General features: G+C 45.5%; 10 non-coding genes across 10 annotated transcripts; 5 read left to right on the top strand and 5 right to left on the bottom strand.

Moving 5' to 3' along the window:
• Positions 1 to 195: 195 nt before the first annotated feature.
• Positions 196 to 308, top strand: LOC135049160 (U5 spliceosomal RNA). Its single transcript, XR_010240927.1, has one exon. It is a non-coding gene; the product is annotated as a U5 spliceosomal RNA (small nuclear RNA).
• Positions 309 to 5,121: 4,813 nt separating this feature from the next.
• On the bottom strand, positions 5,122 to 5,284 carry LOC135049048 (U1 spliceosomal RNA). The gene has a single exon (XR_010240817.1). It is a non-coding gene; the product is annotated as a U1 spliceosomal RNA (small nuclear RNA).
• A 144-nt stretch (positions 5,285 to 5,428) lies between these two features.
• LOC135049118 (U5 spliceosomal RNA) lies at positions 5,429 to 5,544 on the top strand. Its single transcript, XR_010240886.1, has one exon. It is a non-coding gene; the product is annotated as a U5 spliceosomal RNA (small nuclear RNA).
• Positions 5,545 to 5,814: 270 nt separating this feature from the next.
• LOC135049134 (U5 spliceosomal RNA) lies at positions 5,815 to 5,930 on the top strand. Its single transcript, XR_010240901.1, has one exon. It is a non-coding gene; the product is annotated as a U5 spliceosomal RNA (small nuclear RNA).
• A 286-nt stretch (positions 5,931 to 6,216) lies between these two features.
• LOC135049080 (U5 spliceosomal RNA) lies at positions 6,217 to 6,332 on the top strand. Its single transcript, XR_010240849.1, has one exon. It is a non-coding gene; the product is annotated as a U5 spliceosomal RNA (small nuclear RNA).
• Positions 6,333 to 6,607: 275 nt separating this feature from the next.
• LOC135049151 (U5 spliceosomal RNA) lies at positions 6,608 to 6,723 on the top strand. Its single transcript, XR_010240918.1, has one exon. It is a non-coding gene; the product is annotated as a U5 spliceosomal RNA (small nuclear RNA).
• A 15,336-nt stretch (positions 6,724 to 22,059) lies between these two features.
• On the bottom strand, positions 22,060 to 22,223 carry LOC135049099 (U1 spliceosomal RNA). The gene has a single exon (XR_010240867.1). It is a non-coding gene; the product is annotated as a U1 spliceosomal RNA (small nuclear RNA).
• A 671-nt stretch (positions 22,224 to 22,894) lies between these two features.
• LOC135049642 (U1 spliceosomal RNA) lies at positions 22,895 to 23,057 on the bottom strand. The gene has a single exon (XR_010241362.1). It is a non-coding gene; the product is annotated as a U1 spliceosomal RNA (small nuclear RNA).
• A 152-nt stretch (positions 23,058 to 23,209) lies between these two features.
• LOC135049299 (U1 spliceosomal RNA) lies at positions 23,210 to 23,373 on the bottom strand. The gene has a single exon (XR_010241061.1). It is a non-coding gene; the product is annotated as a U1 spliceosomal RNA (small nuclear RNA).
• Positions 23,374 to 24,041: 668 nt separating this feature from the next.
• On the bottom strand, positions 24,042 to 24,205 carry LOC135049569 (U1 spliceosomal RNA). The gene has a single exon (XR_010241307.1). It is a non-coding gene; the product is annotated as a U1 spliceosomal RNA (small nuclear RNA).
• Between the last annotated feature and the right edge of the window lies 1 nt (position 24,206).

Raw genomic sequence — 24,206 nt, 5'->3', positions numbered from 1 at the left:
CTTTTCAAGCAGAACTTTCTTGACCATACTAATTGCTTGAAAGATCTGGGAGCACATGGAAAAGAGTACAAACCATGTTTATAGCAAGGGGAAGCCTGGTGAGAAATCTGCTTTCTTTCTTTCAAATTGGGTGCTCACTTTGAGCTGAATGAGGACTGCTGGCATGGCACTCAGGCGACAGGTGGAATCTTGGTCATGCTCTGGTTTCTCTTCAGAACGAACAAATCTTTCGCCTTTTACTAAAGATTTCCGTGGAGAGGAGCAAAACTGAGTTTTATCTCAATTTTTGCATGCCCCATATCATACCTCCCAACTGTCCCGATTTTCGCGGGACAGTCCCGTTTTTTGGGGACTGTCCCGCTGTCCCACCTGCGGGCCGCAGTGTCCCGCGGTGGGGAGGACAGTTGGGAGGCTCTGTCTGTCGCTGCCCTGCTTAGCAGAGCAGCGGTGAATAGTCGCTGTGCGCACAGCGTCTATTCACTGAAGTCAGAGGGAGAGGTGGCATGCCAGCGGCTCACAGAGCGCTGGGCATGCCCCCTCAGTGCCGAAAACGGGGGCGTGACTCGCGATCGCGGGTCCTCCCGCGAAGCCATGCCCCTTTTTACTTAGGCCACGCCCTTTTTGGGAGCGCGTGCGACTTCGCCGCGCGTGTGTCCCTCTTTGCGAGCCGACAAAGTTGGGAGGTATGCCCATATTATTGGGGTTTCTTTTATCAGTTTAAAGACAGAACGAGTGTGCTTTCTGGTTAGCTTTAATGTAAGTTTATTTGCATAACAATGACAGTAAATGTTTGTTTCTTTTCAAACAGAACTTTCTTGACCATGCTACTTGCTTGAAAGATCTGGGAGCACATGGAAAACAGTACAAACCATGCAGTATCACAAGAGCCTTTATTTGATCTTTCATGAAGATAGAGCAGAATTGAGGACACGTCAACAATTTCTGCCGAAGGTGGTTCATCTTTCCACATGGTGCCTTTGGCCACTGACACCTTCGTTGAGTCAAAGTCTCTGGCTGTGGTCAGAACTTTGAAAATTTATGTCACCAGAACGGTTCAGATTAGGAAAACAGAGGCTCTGTTTGTCCTGTATGCTCCCAACAGGATTGGGTGTCCTGCTTCCATGTAGACCATTATGCGCTGGATCTGTGGTAAGATTCAGCATGCTCATTCCATGGCAGGATTGCCGTTACTGAATTAGGTGAAGACCCATTCTACTAGAAAGGTGGGTTCATCCTGGGCAGCTGGTCGGGGAGTCTCGGCATTGCAACTTTGCCGAGCAGCTATTTAGTAAACACTTTTGCTAAGTTTTACAAGTTTGATACCTTGGCCGATGATAACTTCAAGTTGGGTAATTCGGTGCTGCAGAGTCGTACGCACTCTTCCACCCGTTCAAGAGCTTTGGTATAACCCCATGGTTCTTAATGTGACCCCAGCATCCTCTAGGTCGTATGAGAAAATAGGATTTTAATACCTACCGGTAAATCCTTTTCTCTTAGTCTGTAGAGGATGCTGGGCACCCGTCCCAGTCCATACTGTGTCTGCAGTTATTACTTGTGGTTATACACATGTTGTGTTATGGTTCTGGTCAGCTTTTTGCTGCAATTATTCATGCCGTTGGCTTGTGTTCTGTTGAATGCCACGTTCTGCGGCATGCTTAAGGTGTGAGCTGGTAAGATGCTCACCTTAGTTTAACAATAAATCCTTTCCTCGAAATGTCCGTCTCCATGGGCACAGTTCCTATAACTGGAGTCTGGAGGAGGGGCATAGAGGGAGGAGCCAGTTCACACCCTTTGATAGTCTTAAAGTGCCCATGTCTCTTGCGGATCCCGTCTATACCCCATGGTTCTTAATGTGACCCCAGCATCCTCTACGGACTAAGAGAAAAGGATGCCCTTGCGCACTATCCTGACTTCTCCTCCCGTCTGCTTACTTTGTGCCTTCCAACGCACAATGCAAACTACAGGTGGTGCTGCAGGGCCCACACCCTTTTACTTGCCTTACAGAACAGCTCTGGAGCTGTTACAGTGCCCAGCTGCTGCAAGAAATCAGCTTGAATGCTTCAGGGGATGGGGCATGGCCAACATGAGCCCCACACCAAAGGAGGGTGGGGGTGTTTAATGAGAACTAGGGGTCATCCAAGCACTGCAAAAGGCCGCCATGCCCTGCACGCCCCTTTTCTCTTTTCATATGCAGATGAGGGTTCCAGCCAACTTTGGCCCACTGCTTGAATAACATCACTGTATGCAAATCCGTCTGCTGCAGACCTTCCCCCAGGAAGGCTTGTACTAGATGTTGCATATGGTTTGATATTTGATGGTGCTTCAGTATTAGGCAGCCTTCCGCCCTCCCATGTTCATCTGAAAAGATGTGGTCTCCCTGCAGTTGTTGTCCCCAGACGAGAGTTCCCTTGTGCTTCCTCAGTTGAATCTCCTTAACTTGACGGGGGAGGGGCTGCCCGAGCAGCCACCCTCCCCAGCCCTATCCCAACTCATACTTATTTTGCATATGTGATCTCTTGATCATGAAGATTGTTCTCACAGGGTGAGGTTCATCCATTATATTTTAAAATAGGAAGGTACAAATTACATATTTGAATTGCATTTATGTGCTGGATTCAAATTTCCCCCCCCCCCCTTCCTTTCTCAATTGTGCCCGTCAGCAGCTTTTCTTAGGTTGCTGCCAATGGGTGTGACACATTAATTTCTTCTGTGGGGTACACTGGACTCCACAAGGATTCACATTGGGGTGTACAGTAGGATCTTGATCTGAGGCACCAACCGGCTCAAAGCTTTTGACTGTTCCCAAGATGCTCAGTGCATTCTCCTCTATAACCCCGCTTCCATGAACAGGGAGCTCAGTTTGTAGTTGGTGCCTTCAGTAGCAGGCCACTTAACAGGGGCCTGCCTCAGGCAGCCTATTCTTAGCTATAAATTTTGACAAGAAAAGAAGAACTTGTTTTATGAGAATCTACAAGGGCTGCAGCAGGCTAGGTCTAATAGACATCTTTACTGCAGCTTCATCACTCCCAGCGGCGCTGTATACTCCCGTGCCCTGGTTGCTGGGTCACTGCAGCGGAGGGTCCGGTTTCATCCTAAGGTCAGTCACACACACACCACCCTTCCGGATCACGAGGCCGCTGATGAAGGGGAGCGTGGCCGTAGGGGGTGGACCGTGTGCGCACTGGCGTGGACACTGATTACTGGGCAGCCGCTCCACTAGCCACCAGGTACAGTTAAGGAGCACAGGTCTGGGGGTTTTTCTCCTATATTAACCCAATTTTGTACTGCCCGCAGCGCATTGTGATAGGTAATAGGGCCTGATTCAGGTTGGATTGCAATCACAATAAGCGATCCAACTGCAAAAATTGCTAAGAGCATACGCATGTGCCTGCATTTTCTGCGGCACCCCGCAGAGAATGCGATCGCCTCTGCCTGTCAATCGGGGCGGGGGGGGATAGGTGGGTCAGCAACACTCCATTTCCAAGTCAGGGATGGAGCGGTGCGGGGGCAAGGCTTCAAAATGGGGTCTGCAACGGAGTAGACACAGGGGGCGTGGTCACAGCGGCTGTATGACATCACATTCAGCCGCTGTGATCACAAAAATGGTGGCGGCTTCCTGCGCGCACATACAGTCTGCACCAGCAGGAGGCTACACCATTTTTTATGATCACGCTGAACTGCAGTGCGACTGCAATTACAGCATGGTCAAGAAGGGAGGCGTCATGCTGGGTGGCCATGCCCTTTCACTGTGCAGGAGCCAGCACCGCTCACACACTAGTCCCCGGGTGCAGCCCCCAACCCCCGGGACACCCGGAGCAACAAAATGTAGATTCAGGCCACCAGGCCACGCCCCTACCTATGAAACCATGCCTCCTTTTTACCATTGCGCTGCTTATCTGCGCGCACTGCATTACAATCTCCCTCGCCACCTCTCTGGGTGTCACCAGTGATAGTGACACCTCTGCCATGCTTGTAGCAGCTGGTCCTAAGATCTACGCCTCAAGCCCTGAGTGTTTGCCCTTGTGACTTGTTGATCATCATAGCGAAGCAGATGCTTACAGAAAACTGCAGGGGCTTAGATTGAAAATAAAAAAATTGATTGGTATAAGGTAGAGAGGAGCGGGTTCGGTTCTCCGAGAACCGAATTCCCCACGAACTCCACGTTGTTTACACTGGTCCGAGGCAGGCTCGGTTGTTCCCGCCTGACTCGCAAAACCTGAACAAGGGAAAATGTCATCATCCCGCTGTCGGATTCTCGCGAGATTCGGATTCCATATAAAGAGCTGCGCGTTGCCGCCATTTTTACTCGTGCATTGAAGAGAGAGCGGAGAGGACGTGGCTATGTTCTCTCAGTGGAAATCTCAATATCAGTGCTCAGTATCAGTGGTTACTTATTGCTGCTCAGTAATACTAGTAGTGTGTCTCTCCTGCTCAGTGTCAGTTCTCAGTAGTATCCTCATCAGTGCTCAGTATCACTGCTCATTGTCTTGTGCTGCATTGTGGTGCTCAGCATACTACAGTACATTACTAATAGTCCAGTGCTGCATCTTGCTGCTCAGTGTCAGTTCTAGTATCCTCATCAGTGCTCACTATCACTGTTCATTGCATTTTGGTTTTCTGTATACTACAGTAACATAGTAATATAGTAACATATAGTAACATAGTTTTTGAGGTTGAATAGAGGCAAATTGCCCATCGTGTTCAACCTGTTTTAAGTTGTGATGATTCTACATACTTGCTGAATAATGTTTTATGACTAGTTAGCTACTATAACTCATGTTACCCCCGGATTAACCATGTTGATATTTTAAGTATTATAACCTTAGATAGCTTTTTCATTCAGAAATGTATCCATTCCTTTTTTAAATCCAATTACAGAGTCCGCCATTACCACCTTCCCTGGCAGGGAATTCCACATCCTGATTGCCCTAACAGTGAAGATCATAGTATCTCACCTGGCAGGTAAGTAGGAGTTGGGCTAGAGCTGTGGAGGATTGCTACTCGGGCACCCCCTGTCAAGTGAAGGAGATCCAACTGAGGCAGCACAAGGGAACTCTCGAAAGAAGAACAAGGCTAGAGGAAGATCTGAGACAAAGAAATCTGACTTTTACCAGAGCTGACCAGAGGAAAGCACAAACACAGTCCCCCACTACCACAAATAATGCAGTCGAGTTTCCCACATTGGGGAAATCACAGGGGTCAGCATACCCAGAATGCAATGAATGAACCTCACCCTGGGAGAACAATCTTCATGACCATGGTATCTCCTATGCAAAATAAGTATGATTTGGGATAGGGCTGGGGAGGGCCGCTGCTCAGGCACATCTCTGTCAAGTAAAGGAGATTCAACTGAGGCAGCACAAGGGAACTCTCATCTGGGGACAACAACTGCAGGGAGAACACATATTTTCAGATGAAAATCTTGGTCATGCTCTGGTTTCTCTTCAGAACGAACAAATCTTTCGCCTTTTACTAAAGATTTCCGTGGAGAGGAGCAAAACTGAGTTTTACCTCAATTTTTGCATGCCCCATCTTTTTGGATTTTCTTTTATCGGTTTAAAGATAGAATGAGTGTGCTTTAATGAAAGCTCATTTGCATAGAAATTACAGTAAATGTTTGTTTCTTTTCAAACAGAACTTTCTTGACCATGCTACTTGCTTGAAAGATCTGGGAGCACATGGAATACAGTACAAACCATGCTTATAGCAAGGAGAAGCCAGGTGAGAAATCTGCTTTCTTTCAAATTGGGCGCTCACTTTGATCTGAATGAGGACTGCTGGCATGGCACTCAGGCGACAGGTGGAATCTTGGTCATGCTCTGGTTTCTCTTCAGAATGAACAAATCTTTCGCCATTTATTAAAGATTTCCGTGGAGAGGAGCAAAACTGAGTTTTATCTCAATTTTTGCATGCCCCATATTATTGGGGTTTCTTTTATCAGTTTAAGGACAGAATGAGTATGCTTTCTTGTTGGCTTTAATGTAAGTTTATTTGTATAACAATGACAGTAAATGTCTGTTTCTTTTCAAACAGAACTTTCTTGACCATGCTACTTGCTTGAAAGATCTGGGAGCACATGGAAAAGAGTACAAACCATGCTTATAGCAAGGGGAAGCCTGGTGAGAAATCTGCTTTCTTTCTTTCAAATTGGGTGCTCACTTTGAGCTGAATGAGGACTGCTGGCATGGCACTCAGGCGACAGGTGGAATCTTGGTCATGCTCTGGTTTCTCTTCAGAACGAACAAATCTTTCGCCTTTTACTAAAGATTTCCGTGGAGAGGAGCAAAACTGAGTTTTATCTCAAATTTTGCATTCCCCATCTTATTGGGGTTTTATTTTATCTGTTTAAAGATAGAACGAGTGTGCTTTAATGTAAGCTCATTTGCATAGAAATGACAGTAAATGTTTGTTTCTTTTCAAACAGAACTTTCTTGACTATACTAATTGCTTGAAAGATCTGGGAACACATGGAAAAGAGTACAAACCATGTTTATAGCTAGGGGAAGCCTGGTGAGAAATCTGCTATCTTTCTTTCAAATTGGGTGCTCACTTTGAGCTCAATGAGAACTGCTGGCATGGCACTCAGGCGACAGGTGGAATCTTGGTCATGCTCTGGTTTCTCTTCAGAACTAACAAATATTTCGCCTTTTATTAAAGATTTCCGTGGAGAGGAGCAAAACTGAGTTTTATCTCAATTTTTGCATGCCCCATATTATTGGGGTTTCTTTTATCAGTTTAAAGACAGAACGAGTGTGCTTTCTTGTTAGCTTTAATGTAAGTTGCCATAGATGCAGTGAAACACACGTGTAGGGCACGGCGTGTCCGCGTGTATTTGACTCATGTGAAATGTTATAAAACAAAAATATATGATTATGATGTTAGCTGTTAGTCTCCACTAATAGGGAATAGAAGCTGAGCTATAAGAAAGGAATACACTAGATATGATGTCACTTAGCAGATACAATGTCTAAAGTGCATACAGATAGCTACTAATAACTCTTGATAAGAAAGTATATCAGTGTGGGTATATTTATATGATGGGATATTGGGACTAGTGAATATATATCACTCCTGCTGTCCAGATTGGCAATAACCAGACAATTATGATAAGAGTAGAGATGTCACATGGGCTGCTATAGATATTAATTTAATGCTGTATGTGTCATTTGTTACAAATGGATACATTTTCTATGAGTCAGCCTAGCAGCTGCATGTTCTAACAGAACACTATCCTCACACAGAATCTGCTAACCTTGAGATAACTAAATGACAGTGTGTAACAGTCTCTTTACTATAAGACTGTTACAAAGTAATATATATATTTGAAGTCAGTCTAGCAGCTGTGTGTTCCAGCAGTTTATAAGACAAAGAAAATCTCCTATTGTGGAATCTAGACACATGGGACTGCTGGCCTGTGTCATACTATTTCTATGTAATACCAGTAACATGTATATAACTGTTACATAATTGTTACAAATGGATAAATCTTTGAGTCAGCCTAGCAGCTGCATGTCCTAACAGGACACCATAAATCCTTTACAGTGTAACAAATTGATTGGTAACACTTAAAGGCTGGAGAGCAGTTATATGCCTTACTAGCATACTCAATATACCACATTATTACACCAGTTACCACGATTATTGACAGCGCATTTGATATATTATATTACCCTCACACTGAGTCTGTTTACCTTTAGATAACTAAGTGACCGAATATGTAACAGTTTCTCTATCATAAGACTGTTACAAAGTGAGATAGATATATTTGGAAGTCAGTCAAACAGCTGTGTGTTTCAGCGGTTTATAAGAAAATTCCTCATTGTGGAATCTGGACCACTAAGGGTTATTATATATATAGCACATGGAATTGCCACATCTCCCTATATGATAATTTCATTACACTGTAACATAATAAGAATTAACTCTTTAACAGTGTAAATAGAGAGTAATGAATCTCTGACACATGGAATATATTATTTCTTAGATGAATTGGATAAACCATTATGACAGACACTTTGCTTCCTAATAAGAATTGAGGTGGCTATACCTCTAAGGAAAGCATTATTGCCTACGCCTAGATCAGATTAAATAAGATCTGGCTGAATATATGAAGGAAGGTTGCTATTTATATGAGAATTGGAATTGCTATATTCCTTAAGGCAACCCCACCGATTGATATATGTTGTCAATTAAGTATATCTGAACGGCTATATCTGGACCAGATTTAATAAGATCTGGCTGATTATATGAAGGAGGGCTGCTATTTATATTGGAATTGCCATATTCCTTAAGGCAACCGCACCTGTTGGTATATCTCGCCAATTAACTATATCTAAACAGCTAAATTAAAGCTATTCATCATTTTTTTAGTTTGGATATTAATAAATATGATCTTTCCATGATGCATAGAGATTTCCCTATCAAGTGATTCCTTATCCGATATAGAAAGCTATCCCCCTGTGGTATTGAATTTAGGAATATAGTCTTAGGGGACACAGAGAAATAAGTGATCCCCATCTACCTAAGCACCCCACAAATTGGAGGTTAGCTTACCGGTTATACTCAATCACCCCCACAAATTCGCCAATGGGGATGGCTTCCCGGGAGGTAACCCCTATTGAGTGAAGGGAGTATATAGGATACGACCCAGTGGTACCTGACGACATAGATACTAACAGCTATTTAATAACATTACGCTAGAAAGTGATTATTAGCAACATATATATCTATATAAACAACCCCGCCAGGGTTGTGCCTTCAAAAATAATCACACACGGACACGCTTTTTAAACCTTTTTTTCACATCTCTTTATTCTTCTTATGCACATGTATGTTAGTTCTGTGATTTTAACCTTTATGTTTCACTGCAGTTTGGGATAATAATATTAATATTTATCCAATTTTAATACATACTTAATAAAGGTTATATTTTATGATTCATTCATTCTGTCCAGTGCGTCAACAGTGCAGATTTCTTCTTGTTTTTTCTCCCAAATTCTATAACAATGACAGTAAATGTTGTTTCTTTTCAAACAGAACTTTCTTGACCATGCTACTTGCTTGAAAGATCTGGGAGCACATGGAAAACAGTACAAACCATGCAGTATCACAAGAGCCTTTATTTGATCTTTCATGAAGATAGAGCAGAATTGAGGACACGTCAACAATTTCTGCCGAAGGTGGTTCATCTTTCCACATGGTGCCTTTGGCCACTGACACCTTCGTTGAGTCAAAGTCTCTGGCTGTGGTCAGAACTTTGAAAATTTATGTCACCAGAACGGTTCAGATTAGGAAAACAGAGGCTCTGTTTGTCCTGTATGCTCCCAACAGGATTGGGTGTCCTGCTTCCATGTAGACCATTATGCGCTGGATCTGTGGTAAGATTCAGCATGCTCATTCCATGGCAGGATTGCCGTTACTGAATTAGGTGAAGACCCATTCTACTAGAAAGGTGGGTTCATCCTGGGCAGCTGGTCGGGGAGTCTCGGCATTGCAACTTTGCCGAGCAGCTATTTAGTAAACACTTTTGCTAAGTTTTACAAGTTTGATACCTTGGCTGATGATAACCTCAAGTTGGGTCATTCGGTGCTGCAGAGTCGTACGCACTCTCCCACCCGTTCAAGAGCTTTGGTATAACCCCATGGTTCTTAATGTGACCCCAGCATCCTCTAGGTCGTATGAGAAAATAGGATTTTAATACCTACCGGTAAATCCTTTTCTCTTAGTCCGTAGAGGATGCTGGGCACCCGTCCCAGTCCATACTGTGTCTGCAGTTATTACTTGTGGTTATACACATGTTATGTTATGGTTCTGGTCAGCTTTTTGCTGCAATTGTTCATGCCGTTGGCTTGTGTTCTGTTGAATGCCACGTTCTGCGGCATGCTTAAGGTGTGAGCTGGTAAGATGCTCACCTTAGTTTAACAATAAATCCTTTCCTCGAAATGTCCGTCTCCCTGGGCACAGTTCCTATAACTGGAGTCTGGAGGAGGGGCATAGAGGGAGGAGCCAGTTCACACCCTTTGAAAGTCTTAAAGTGCCCATGTCTCTTGCGGATCCCGTCTATACCCCATGGTTCTTAATGTGACCCCAGCATCCTCTACGGACTAAGAGAAAAGGATGCCCTTGCGCACTATCCTGACTTCTCCTCCCGTCTGCTTACTTTGTGCCTTCCAACGCACAATGCGAACTACAGGTGGTGCTGCAGGGCCCACACCCTTTTACTTGCCTTACAGAACAGCTCTGGAGCTGTTACAGTGCCCAGCTGCTGCAAGAAATCAGCTTGAATGCTTCAGGGGATGGGGCATGGCCAACATGAGCCCCACACCAAAGGAGGGTGGGGGTGTTTAATGCGAACTAGGGGTCATCCAAGCACCGCAAAAGGCCGCCATGCCCTGCATGCCCCTTTTCTCTTTTCATATGCAGATGAGGGTTCCAGCCAACTTTGGCCCACATCTTGGATGACATCACCGTATGCAAATCCGTCTTCTGCAGACCTTCCCCCAGGAATGCTTGTACTAGTTGTTGCATATGGTTTGATATTTGATGGTGCTTCAATATTAGGCAGCCTTCCACCCTCCCATGTTCATCTGAACAGATGTGGTCTCCCTGCAGTTGTTGTCCCAAGACGAGAGTTCCCTTGTGCGTCCTCAGTTGAATCTCCTTAACTTGACGGGGGAGGGGCTGCCCGAGCAGCCACCCTCCCCAGCCCTATCCCAACTCATACTTATTTTGCATATGAGATCTCTTGATCATGAAGATTGTTCTCACAGGGTGAGGTTCATCCATTATATTTTAAAATAGGAAGGTACAAATTACATATTTGAATTGCATCTATGTGCTGGATTCAAATGTCCCCCCCCCCTTCCTTTCTCAATTGTGCCCGTCAGCAGCTATTCTAAGGTTGCTGCCAATGGGTGTGACACATTAATTTCTTCTGTGGGGTACACTGGACTCCACAAGGATTCACATTGGGGTGTAGAGTAGGATCTTGATCTGAGGCACCAACCGGCTCAAAGCTTTTGACTGTTCCCAAGATGCTCAGCGCATCCTCCTCTATAACCCCGCTTCCATGAACAGGGAGCTCAGTTTGTAGTTGGTGCCTTCAGTAGCAGGCCACTTAACAGGGGCCTGCCTCAGGCAGCCTATTCTTAGCTATTAATTTTGACAAGAAAAGAAGAACTTGTTTTATGAGAATCTACAAGGGCTGCAGCAGGCTAGGTCTAATAGACATCTTTACTGCAGCTTCATCACTCCCAGCGGCGCTGTATACTCCCGTGCCCTGTGTCAAAGTCAGAAAAATGTCTCAATGCACGTTGCCATATTTGCACCGCACACTGGTCCGCGCTGCGCGTGCGTACGCTCTCCCGTGGAGGCGCATACCCGCAATAGCGTACACTCGCAGGCGCGGTATGCGCATTTACGGTAGAGTTTACGTAGTCGTAGCGTGCGACTCATTCGTTACATATTTTCACAATTAATGTAGTTTATAGATCATGGTCCCTTTGATAGATTCTGAAAGTTTGGTTAAAATACAATGTCCCAGAGCTGAGGAATCCCTCTTTATATCGTACGAAGGGTCTAACAGGAATCATACAGCAGTGTTTGGTACCCATCGGAAGAGTATTTAATTAGCAATATTCCGGTGTTGGTTTGGAGCGTATTAATCGCTCGTGCGAATAGTTATGGACATAAGAAGTTTATGTCCATTTCTATTATTTACTCATACTCAGGTATGCGGCGGGAAACCCAGTTTCCCACCCACCTGAGCTGTTGGAAATCGTCACAGCCCACCTGTATGAATCACCCTATGACCTTTTGTTATGATGCAGGGCCGAATTCCTTCGGCCAATGGACAATGGGATTGTAGGACCATGAGATTGCATTGTGTGTGGGGTATAAATAGGCAGGCCGACCACATCCAGCTCTCACTCTCTCATCAACGGTTATCTGCTGATAGCCGGGAGCTGGATATCGAGGCGCAGGCGATCATACCCTTTGTGCGTAAGTTTCTCTCCGTAATCATTGTCTTTCTGTGAGCCAATTTCTCTCTCTCTCTCTATCTCTCTCTCTCTTCTTTTCTCTTATATCTCTCATAGTATTATAGTATTGTACTGTATTGCATTTAGGTCAGTGTAGTATTGTCTTTTTGTATTTATTGTTTAGTTCTGTGGTTAGGAAGTCCTTGTTATATTGTAGTGTATCATTTGTACTGTTATCCCCTTTTACAAGTATATTAGATATAATACAGTTAATAGGCTTTGGAACCTAAACCAGTATCTGTGTATTTTCTATAGTGTTAAGTGTTCACTTGAGCGTCGGTGACGCTCAAGCAGCTTTGTAGTTAGTCAGGTTACACAAGGTTGCATTTACACCCTGTACTCACATTAAGGTATTCAGTGTATTTCATTGGTATAAGGTTTTAACATAAAGGTATAGTGTTGTGAGCGTCTGCATCGCTGGTGACCTCCTCGTGGTCTCGAGCGTAAGCTACGCCATAGCGAATCATTCCCCTAGACATAGCCAATAACGTGTCCTGTGATCACTGGGCCGCGAGCGAACGTGACGCTTGAGCGTCTCGCCTACGGCTGAGCGATCGCTACGTCAATAGCGTACCATTACGGTACTTCTTAAGTAAACAGCGTACAGTGTTCTTAGCTTCATAAAGGGTTGTTTATACGACAAGGAATTTAGCATTGTCAATTGGGGGCTCGTCCGGGCACTGGATTAATGGCAAACGTAGCTCCAGTAGTTGTGCAAGTAAAAGATGGTAGGATAGCTCCAAAAATCCCACAGTATCCTCTGAAGCCAGAGGTGGAGTTAGGAGTTTTTCCCGTAATAGAGCGCTTGCTACAACAGGGCATTCTAGTAAGAACGTCCAGCACAGCAAATAGTCCCATCTTCCCTGTTAAAAAGAGTGGGGGGAGGGGTTACAGGCTAGTGCAGGATCTAAGGGGGATTAACAAAATAGTTGAGAGTCAGTTCCCCGTAGTGCCTAATCCAGCTGTCATCCTAATGCAAATTCCTCCCACTGCCAAATTTTTCACTGTTATTGACCTCTGCTCCGCTTTCTTTTCGGTACCTCTGCACCCTGACAGCCAATATTTGTTTGCATTCACATACAGAGGAGTCCAATACACGTGGACTCGGTTACCCCAAGGTTTCATAGACAGTCCAAGTATATTTTCTCAGGCTTTGCATGATTGTTTACAGTCTTTCCAACCAGACAGTGGATCAGTATTGATACAGTATGTGGACGATTTATTACTGTGTTCAGATTCACTGGAAGCATCTCTGAAGGATACGAAACAGCTCCTGTTTCATCTTTCAGACACAGGTCACAAGGTTTCCAAAGACAAGTTGCAATTATGCCAAGCTAAGGTAAAATATTTGGGACACTGTCTAACACAAGGACTGAGACACCTGACCGCTGATAGAATCCAAGCCATTAGAGACATGACACTGCCACAAACCCAGCAACAGATCAGGACGTTTTTAGGAATGTGTGGGTATTGCCGTAATTGGATCCCAGGGTTTTCCATATTGGCGCTACCTTTGCAGGAAATGGTCTCTTCAAACAAACCTGATCGGATTTCGCATACAGACGAATCTGAAACAGCATTTGAGAGACTCAAACAGTGCCTAACGCAGGCACCAGCACTAGGTATGCCAGACTATGGGAAACCCTTTGAACTATACGGAACAGAAAGTGCTGGGTGCGCAGCAGGTGTACTAACACAAAAACACGGTGATGCCAGCAGGCCAATTGCATACTACAGCGCTCAGCTAGACACGGTAGCGCGATCCCTCCCCACATGCTTGCGTAGCGTTGCGGCGATAGCATTGCTAGTGACAAAAAGCGAAGATGTCGTGCTAGGCCACAATCTCACAATCCATACACCGCATGCGGTATCTGCCTTATTGAATTCTGCCCAAACCAGACACGTCTCATCAGCAAGGTTTACAAGATGGGAATTGGCATTAATGGCCCCAGTAAACATCACCATAAGGAGATGCAGTGCATTAAATCCTGCAACATTTCTCCCAGGTGTGCCTGGTCAGGCACAAAGGGTGGAAGGTGAGAGTGGTGGGGAAGGAGGATTTAATGCAAAGGAAGATACACATGATTGTATGGAATATTTGACCCAAAATTTTACCGCAAGGCCTGACATCAGTGACAATCCACTAGAAGATGCAGAACTCACGTTCTACACGGACGGTAGTTGTCACAGACAGTCAGACTCGGGAGACTTGTGTACTGGATACGCAGTCGTAGATGACCAAGACACCATAGAAGCGGAACCGCTAGGCCCACCTCACTCAGCCCAGGTTGCTGAACTGGTCGCCCTAACCAGAGCATGTGAATTGGCTAAGGGTAAGTCTGCCAATATCTACACCGATTCTAGATACGCCTTCGGGGTAGTCCATGATTTCGGAGCCCTATGGCGGCTCAGAAATTTCATGACGGCGGCTGGTACACCGATAGCGCATGCAGCTTATATAAAAAGGCTTCTAACAGCGATACAGGAACCCGACAGAGTGGCTGTTATCAAATGTAAAGCACATACATATAGCCAAGACCCAGTGTCACTTGGTAACAGCCGAGCAGACGAAGCCGCAAAGCTTGCAGCTGCTACCCCCACACGGACAGACACCACACAGTTGATGGTATTTAATACCATCAACACACAGAAGTTGTGTGAGATGCAGAATTTGTGTTCCACACAGGAAAGAGCAGTCTGGAAGGCAAAGGGATATGGCCAGGAGTCCTCAGGGCTCTGGACGGATGGACATGGTAAACCAGTGGCCCCCAGGGCATACCTTCCATGTCTGGCTGAAGCAGCTCACGGGCTGACTCATCTAGGCAAGGAGGGGATGTGCAAATTGGTAAGAGCATACTGGTGCGCCCCAGGATTCTCCTCTCATGCGGGTAAAAGAGCAATGTCATGCCTTACCTGTCTGAGAAAGAATATTGGAAAAGCAATACCTACAGAACCATCCCATATCCCACCTGCCGGCGGCCCTTTCCAAGTAATACAAATTGACTTCATTCAATTACCCCCATGTAGAAATTTGAAATATGTACTTGTCTGTATAGATGTTTTCTCGAATTGGGTCGAAGCTTTTCCAGCAGCTACAAATACCGCTATGTTTACAGCTAAGAAAATTGTGCAGGAATTTGTATGTAGATATGGTATCCCTAGAATCATTGAAAGTGATAGGGGTACCCATTTTACAGGTGATGTCTTTCAAGGAATGTGTAAGTTGATGGGAATTGATAGCAAGCTGCACACTCCGTACCGTCCACAGGCGAGTGCGAAGGTCGAAAGAGTGAACAGCACTATTAAAAATAAATTGAGTAAAGTAATGGCAGAGACAGGATTGACGTGGCCAGAAGCTTTACCCATTGTTTTGTATAGCATCAGAACCACTCCCAGGTCCCCTCTTAATCTGTCTCCTTTTGAAATCTTGTTTGGTCGACAACCGCATGTCATGATTAACCCTCAGGATGATTTGAAATGTAACAATGAAGTAACTGTAAAATACTTGATTAACATGAGTAAACAGTTGAGGAATCAAAATGATAATCTGAAGTTGGTGATTCCTGATTTACCAGGTAGTAATTGTCATGACATTGAACCTGGGGATTATGTAATGATACGAAATTTTCTACGCTCAGGTTGTCTTATTGATAGATGGGAAGGACCATACCAGGTCTTATTGACTAGCACCACAGCATTGAAGGTTGCTGAGAGAGAGACTTGGGTCCATTCATCCCACTGCAAGAAGGTTGCTGATCTCGAGAAGTCCCGTGATAAGGAACAGACGGTAGAGGTTGTATCACTGGAGTGTCTGTTCCAGGAGGACTGAGGCGGCACCTGAGCCTTGAAGATCGAAAGCAGCTGTCGACTCCCCTCTCCCCTTTATTGTTTTTCTCCACTTCCCAGCCCCTCTCCCTTAAAATTTCTTTTTCCCCCTTCTCATTCTTCTCTATTTTCTCCTCAAAGATGGACTTGCCCCAAGAGACTGTGATCCGGATTTTGATGTTAACCATGATGTTGACCAGAGCAGTCTGTTCCGGCGAGAGTACCATAGAGGTCGAGAGAGGTTCTGGAATGGGTTCCGATTATGATGATGGAGGCGTAGTTTTCCAAGATCAACCAAACCAACAAGCAAAGGCGAGTATCAGAAAACGATCCGATAGAAGAAATTGTGATGGATTGTTAGCTGAAGAAAATTGTATCTGTAGGCTCTGTGATAATCTGGTTGAAGATGGATGCATAAAGAAATGCCAATCTAGTTTTAATATCCATATGGACCGGCATCCATTGAGTGACTATCACTCTCTAGTGGGTAACGTGTTAAACCAAACAGATTGTTGGGTATGCTCTCAAGTACCTCAGGGTCACAGTAAATCAGGGCTAGTACCATTTCCTTTAACGTTAGGGGAGGTACTTGAGCTAAGTGGTGGGGGACCGGTGGACCGGAGGTTTAACATCTCCAGCCCTCCTAGTTTGAAGCTCCACCAATACCATGTGGATAGGTCCCTCTTATGTTTTAACATCTCCAATCCCAGAAAACCGGGAAATTGGGAAGTGTCATGGAGCAACCTTACCATGACCTTTTCACACAGAGCAGATAGAATGCCTACAGATACAGAGTTCGTACGCCACATAGCCAGTAGAGGAAAATCTTTCCGGTATCGATATACCTTAGGAAATAGGATTACTAGAGTTGGAGAGGTATCACCAGGATACTGTGCACATATCGTACAAACCGATACGTGCATTAGGCAGATGGAAGAATTAGGGTCAGGAGATTTCACCTGGAAGGTTTGTAACATGGTCATGTCCTTCTCCGTCCCATATGTTCTCCCCGATGATGCATATTTCATATGCGGGAGAAAGGCGTACAAGTGGCTTGCCCCAAACTCTGAAGGATTGTGTTATATTGGAAAAGTATTGCCTGAAGTGATGACTGTTACACATGACAAAATGAAGGACATACACCGTGGTGCCCAAGCTCCTTATACGCACACTCATTACGAGCACCGAGTTAAAAGACAACTGTCAGAAAGGTTAGAGCATCCGGCCTCTGATCTTATCCATGAATCCACCGGGATTCAGGTTCTGGTAGCGCTACATTTCACTCGTACCGCTCGAGGAGTGATGAATTATAGATACATTTCCGCAATCGCCAATTTGTTAGATAATATCACTGAAATGTATGATGACACGTTTAGATACACTGGAAGAGAACTTCAAGCTTACAAAACAGAACTAGTTCAGCATAGGATGGTTCTTAATTATCTTACAGCAGTAACAGGCGGATATTGTGTTACATTGGCAACACAGTACGGCATAAAGTGTTGCACGTATATCACAAATAGCACCGAGGATCCGGTAGAGGTCATAGACCAAAAGATGGACGATATTCTGCAATTAAAGTGGGAATTTCGTCGAAAACACAATCTCACCCTTGCTGCTGTAGGTAATGAGCTGACTGGTTGGGTGTCATGGTTGAACCCGCGAAATTGGTTCTCCGGTTTGGGAGACTGGGCTCAAGGAGTCATAATGGATGTTGGAAAGTTTCTACTATGTATCTTGGGTGTTGTTATATCGATTGGATTGATATTTAGATGCGGGCAGGCTTTAATGAGGTGCAAACAAAGTACAAAAGTGATGAGCTTGAGGAGTGAGGAAACCGTAATTAACCTGGATTTGATTTATGACCCAATGATAGAAACCAGAATGTGATGAAAATGCGATTATACGGTCCGTTTCTTTCACCTGTTTTTCTGCTTTTCTCCAAGATACAAAGACCCCCTTGGACGAGGAAGTTGACGAGACGCTATACAGACAACAGACAAGCACCAAAGAAGAAGATTTGACAACTTTAAATATGGACACTTGATGAACTTTGCCATGGATCCCCAGTTTCCCTAGTATTTTTAAACTCACGCTAGCCCAACATTTTTTGTAAATCTGATGGCTCAGACAAAGCTATTTGCTCATGCCCAAGGAGCAATACAGCGCAAAGAAGACGACTCTCAACAGATACCGAACACAACTTCAACAACAGATGTACATTTCCCTGACATAGAATATCATTGCATTTTTCGTAAGTGTTCTTTATCTTCATCTCTACAACCCCCAGGTAACGACACACATAGACGATAGGGAATACAGGCACAGATAGCAGCAACCACATACCTCCCCCATTCATGTATCATCAACTAAAATGTGCATCCCCATTTTGTTACAACCACAGCCGAAATGAGCTCGGTAGAGTTTGACAGCCCATCCACAGACCTGTACCACAGGACAAGAAGGAATTCAAATGTATACTTCGCAATACCTCGAAGCTTGATCTACCACACGTACGGCACGATGATACATGACCCTCCAAACATGGACTCATACACACATGCTTCTACTTTCTCACTAGGTCATACCCTCTTCACACCTACTCCACTCTTCTCCCCTACCCAACCATGGAAATCAATTAACCCCTGACTTACATTTTTCTCCTTAAATGTTTTGTGGCAGTTATTGTTGACTGCCAAAGGGTGGACTGTCAAAGTCAGAAAAATGTCTCAATGCACGTTGCCATATTTGCACCGCACACTGGTCCGCGCTGCGCGTGCGTACGCTCTCCCGTGGAGGCGCATACCCGCAATAGCGTACACTCGCAGGCGCGGTATGCGCATTTACGGTAGAGTTTACGTAGTCGTAGCGTGCGACTCATTCGTTACATATTTTCACAATTAATGTAGTTTATAGATCATGGTCCCTTTGATAGATTCTGAAAGTTTGGTTAAAATACAATGTCCCAGAGCTGAGGAATCCCTCTTTATATCGTACGAAGGGTCTAACAGGAATCATACAGCAGTGTTTGGTACCCATCGGAAGAGTATTTAATTAGCAATATTCCGGTGTTGGTTTGGAGCGTATTAATCGCTCGTGCGAATAGTTATGGACATAAGAAGTTTATGTCCATTTCTATTATTTACTCATACTCAGGTATGCGGCGGGAAACCCAGTTTCCCACCCACCTGAGCTGTTGGAAATCGTCACAGCCCACCTGTATGAATCACCCTATGACCTTTTGTTATGATGCAGGGCCGAATTCCTTCGGCCAATGGACAATGGGATTGTAGGACCATGAGATTGCATTGTGTGTGGGGTATAAATAGGCAGGCCGACCACATCCAGCTCTCACTCTCTCATCAACGGTTATCTGCTGATAGCCGGGAGCTGGATATCGAGGCGCAGGCGATCATACCCTTTGTGCGTAAGTTTCTCTCCGTAATCATTGTCTTTCTGTGAGCCAATTTCTCTCTCTCTCTCTATCTCTCTCTCTCTTCTTTTCTCTTATATCTCTCATAGTATTATAGTATTGTACTGTATTGCATTTAGGTCAGTGTAGTATTGTCTTTTTGTATTTATTGTTTAGTTCTGTGGTTAGGAAGTCCTTGTTATATTGTAGTGTATCATTTGTACTGTTATCCCCTTTTACAAGTATATTAGATATAATACAGTTAATAGGCTTTGGAACCTAAACCAGTATCTGTGTATTTTCTATAGTGTTAAGTGTTCACTTGAGCGTCGGTGACGCTCAAGCAGCTTTGTAGTTAGTCAGGTTACACAAGGTTGCATTTACACCCTGTACTCACATTAAGGTATTCAGTGTATTTCATTGGTATAAGGTTTTAACATAAAGGTATAGTGTTGTGAGCGTCTGCATCGCTGGTGACCTCCTCGTGGTCTCGAGCGTAAGCTACGCCATAGCGAATCATTCCCCTAGACATAGCCAATAACGTGTCCTGTGATCACTGGGCCGCGAGCGAACGTGACGCTTGAGCGTCTCGCCTACGGCTGAGCGATCGCTACGTCAATAGCGTACCATTACGGTACTTCTTAAGTAAACAGCGTACAGTGTTCTTAGCTTCATAAAGGGTTGTTTATACGACAAGGAATTTAGCATTGTCACCTGGTTGCTGGGTCACTGCAGCGGAGGCTCCAGTTTCTTCCTAAGGTCAGTCACACACACACCGCCCTTCCGGATCACGAGGCCGCTGATGAAGGGGAGCGTGGCCGTAGGGGGTGGACCGTGTGCGCACTGGCGTGGACACTGATTACTGGGCAGCCGCTCCACTAGCCACCAGGTACAGTTAAGGAGCACAGGTCTGGGAGTTTTACTCCTATATTAACCCAATTTTGTACTGCCCGCAGCGCATTGTGATAGGTAATAGGGCCTGATTCAGGTTGGAATGCAATCACAATAAGCGATCCAACTGCAAAAATTGCTAACAGCATACGCATGTGCCTGCATTTTCTGCGGCACCCCGCAGAGAATGCGATCGCCTCTGCCTGTCAATCGGGGCGGGGGGGGGAGAGGGGGGTCAGCAACACTCCATTTCCAAGTCAGGGATGGAGCGGTGCGGGGGCAAGGCTTCAAAATGGGGTCTGCAACGGAGGAGACACAGGGGGCGTGGTCACAGCGGCTGTATGACATCACATTCAGCCGCTGTGATCACAAAAATGGTGGCGGCTTCCTGCGCGCACATACAGTTTGCACCAGCAGGAGGCTACACCATTTTTTATGATCACGCTGAACTGCAGTGCGACTGCAATTACAGCATGGTCAAGAATGGAGGCGTCATGCTGGGTGGCCATGCCCTGTCACTGTGCAGGAGCCAGCACCGCACACACACTAGTCCCCGGGTGCAGCCCCCAACCCCCGGGACACCCGGAGCAACAAAATGTAGATTCAGGCCACCAGGCCACGCCCCTACCTATGAAACCATGCCTCCTTTTTACCATTGCGCTGCTTATCTGCGCGCACTGCATTACAATCTCCTTCGCCACCTCTCTGGGTGTCACCAGTGATAGTGACACCTCTGCCATGCTTGTAGCAGCTGGTCCTAAGATCTACGCCTCAAGCCCTGAGTGTTTGCCCTTGTGACTTGTTGATCATCATAGCGAAGCAGATGCTTACAGAAAACTGCAGGGGCTTAGATTGAAAATAAAAAAATTGATGGGTATAAGGTAGAGAGGAGCGGGTTCGGTTCTCCGAGAACCGAATTCCCGACGAACTCCATGTGGTTTACACTGGTCCGAGGCAGGCTCGGTTGTTCCCGCCTGACTCGGAAAACCTGAACAAGGGAAAATGTCATCATCCCGCTGTCGGATTCTCTCGAGATTCGGATTCCATATAAAGAGCTGCGCGTTGCCGCCATTTTTACTCGTGCATTGAAGAGAGAGCGGAGAGGACGTGGCTATGTTCTCTCAGTGGAAATCTCAATATCAGTGCTCAGTATCAGTGGTTACTTATTGCTGCTCAGTAATACTAGTAGTGTGTCTCTCCTGCTCAGTGTCAGTTCTCAGTAGTATCCTCATCAGTGCTCAGTATCACTGCTCATTGTCTTGTGCTGCATTGTGGTGCTCAGCATACTACAGTACATTACTAATAGTCCAGTGCTGCATCTTGCTGCTCAGTGTCAGTTCTAGTATCCTCATCAGTGCTCACTATCACTGCTCATTACATTGTGGTGTTCTGTATACTACAGTAACATAGTAATATTGTAACATATAGTAACATAGTTTTTGAGGTTGAATAGAGGCAAATTGCCCATCGTGTTCAACCTGTTTTAAGTTGTGATGATTCTACATACTTGCTGAATAATGTTTTATGACTAGTTAGCTACTATAACTCATGTTACCCCCGGATTAACCATGTTGATATTTTAAGTATTATAACCTTGGATAGCTTTTTCATTCAGAAATGTATCCATTCCTTTTTTAAATCCAATTACAGAGTCCGCCATTACCACCTTCCCTGGCAGGGAATTCCACATCCTGATTGCCCTAACAGTGAACATCATAATATCTCACCTGGCAGGTAAGTAGGAGTTGGGCTAGAGCTGTGGAGGATTGCTGCTCGGGCACCCCCTGTCAAGTGAAGGAGATCCAACTGAGGCAGCACAAGGGAACTCTCGAAAGAAGAACAAGGCTAGAGGAAGATCTGAGACAAAGAAATCTGACTTTTACCAGAGCTGACCAGAGGAAAGCACAAACGCAGTCCCCCACTACCACAAATAATGCAGTCGAGTTTCCCACATTTGGGGAAATCACAGGGGTCAGCATACCCAGAGTGCAATGAATGAACCTCACCCTGGGAGAACAATCTTCATGACCATGGTATCTCCTATGCAAAATAAGTATGATTTGGGATAGGGCTGGGGAGGGCCGCTGCTCAGGCACATCTCTGTCAAGTAAAGGAGATTCAACTGAGGCAACACAAGGGAACTCTCATCTGGGGACAACAACTGCAGGGAGAACACATATTTTCAGATGAACATGGGAGGGCAGAAGGCTGCCTAACACTGAAGCACCCCCAAACAACAAACCAAATGCAACTACTAGTGCAAGCATTCCTGGGGGAAGGCCTGCAGCAGATGGATTTGCATATGGTGATGTCATCCAAGCAGTGGGTCAAAGTTGGCTTCAACCCTCGTCTGCATATGAAAATAAAAAAGGGGTGTGCAGGGCATGGCGGCCTTTTGCGGCGCTTGGATGACCCCTAGTTTGCATTAAACACCTCCACCTTCCTTCGGTGTGGGGCTCATGTTGGCTATGCCCCAGCCCCTGAAGCATTCAAGCTGATTTCTTGCAGCAGCTGGGCACTGTAACAGCTCCAGAGCTGCTCTGAAAAGCAAGTAAAAGGGTGTGGGCCCTGCAGCACTACCTGTAGTTTGCATTGTGCGTTGGAAGGCACAAAGTAAGCAGACGGGAGAAGTCAGGATAGTGCACAAGGGCATAGAAGGGAGCGGCTCAAGAAAAGAGAAGTGGAAACAGACAGCAAACTAGGCTGGAGAGAGACCTGAGACAAAGAGATCTGAATTATACGAGAGCCGACCAGAGGAAACACAAATTATGTAATCAAGTGTCCCACATTTGGGGAAATCGTAGGAGCAGCACACCCAGAGTGCATTGGGTGAGCCTTGCCCTGGGAGAAGCACCTTCCTGATCATAGTATCTCACCTGGCAGGTAAGTAGGAGTTGGGCTAGAGCTGGGGAGGGTCGCTGTTCGGGCACCCCCCTGTCAAGTGAAGGAGATCCAACTGAGGCAGCACAAGGAAACTCTCGAAAAAAGAACAAGGCTAGAGGAAGATCTGAGACAAAGAAATCTGACTTTTACCAGAGCTGACCAGAGGAAAGCACAAACACAGTCCCCCACTACCACAAATAATGCAGTCGAGTTTCCCACATTTGGGGAAATGACAGGGGTCAGCATACCCAGAATGCAATGAATGAACCTCACCCTGGGAGAACAATCTTCATGACAATGGTATCTCCTATGCAAAATAAGTATGATTTGGGATAGGGCTGGGGAGGGCCGCTGCTCAGGCACATCTCTGTCAAGTAAAGGAGATTCAACTGAGGCAGCACAAGGGAACTCTCATCTGGGGACAACAACTGCAGGGAGAACACATATTTTCAGATGAACATGGGAGAGCAGAAGGCTGCCTAATACTGAAGCACCCCCAAACAACAAACCAAATGCAACAACTAGTACAAGCATTCCTGGGAAAAGGTCTGCAGAAGACGGATTTGCATACGGTGATGTCATCCAAGCAGTGGGCCAAAGTTGGCTGGAACCCTCATCTGCATATGAAAAGAGAAAAGGGGTATGCAGGGCATGGCGGCCTTTTGCGGCGCTTGGATGACCCTTAGTTCGCATTAAACACCTCCACCCTCCGTCGGTGTGGGGCTCATGTTGGCTATGCCCCAGCCCCTGAAGCATTCAAGCTGATTTCTTGCAGCAGCTGGGCACTGTAACAGCTCCAGAGCTGCTCTGTAAGGCAAGTAAAAGGGTGTTGGCCCTGCAGCACTACCTGTAGTTTGCATTGTGCGTTGGAAGGCACAAAGTAAGCAGACAGGAGAAGTCAGGAGAGTGCACAAGGGCAAGGGCAGGGGCTCAAGAAAAGAGAAGTGGAAACAGACAGCAAACTAGGCTGGAGAGAGACCTGAGACAAAGAGATCTGAATTATACGAGTAGCCGACCAGAGGAAACACAAATTATGTAGTCAAGTGTCCCACATTTGGGGAAATCGTAGGAGCAGCACACCCAGAGTGCAATGGGTGAGCCTTGCCCTGGGAGAAGCACCTTCCTGATCATAGTATCTCACCTGGCAGGTAAGTAGG

Source organism: Pseudophryne corroboree, unplaced genomic scaffold, assembly GCF_028390025.1.
Source record: "Pseudophryne corroboree isolate aPseCor3 unplaced genomic scaffold, aPseCor3.hap2 scaffold_99, whole genome shotgun sequence".
Classification (NCBI taxonomy): domain Eukaryota; kingdom Metazoa; phylum Chordata; class Amphibia; order Anura; family Myobatrachidae; genus Pseudophryne; species Pseudophryne corroboree.
The sequence above is the reverse complement of the archived record's forward strand: the minus strand, read 5'-3'. Positions and strand labels throughout refer to the sequence as shown.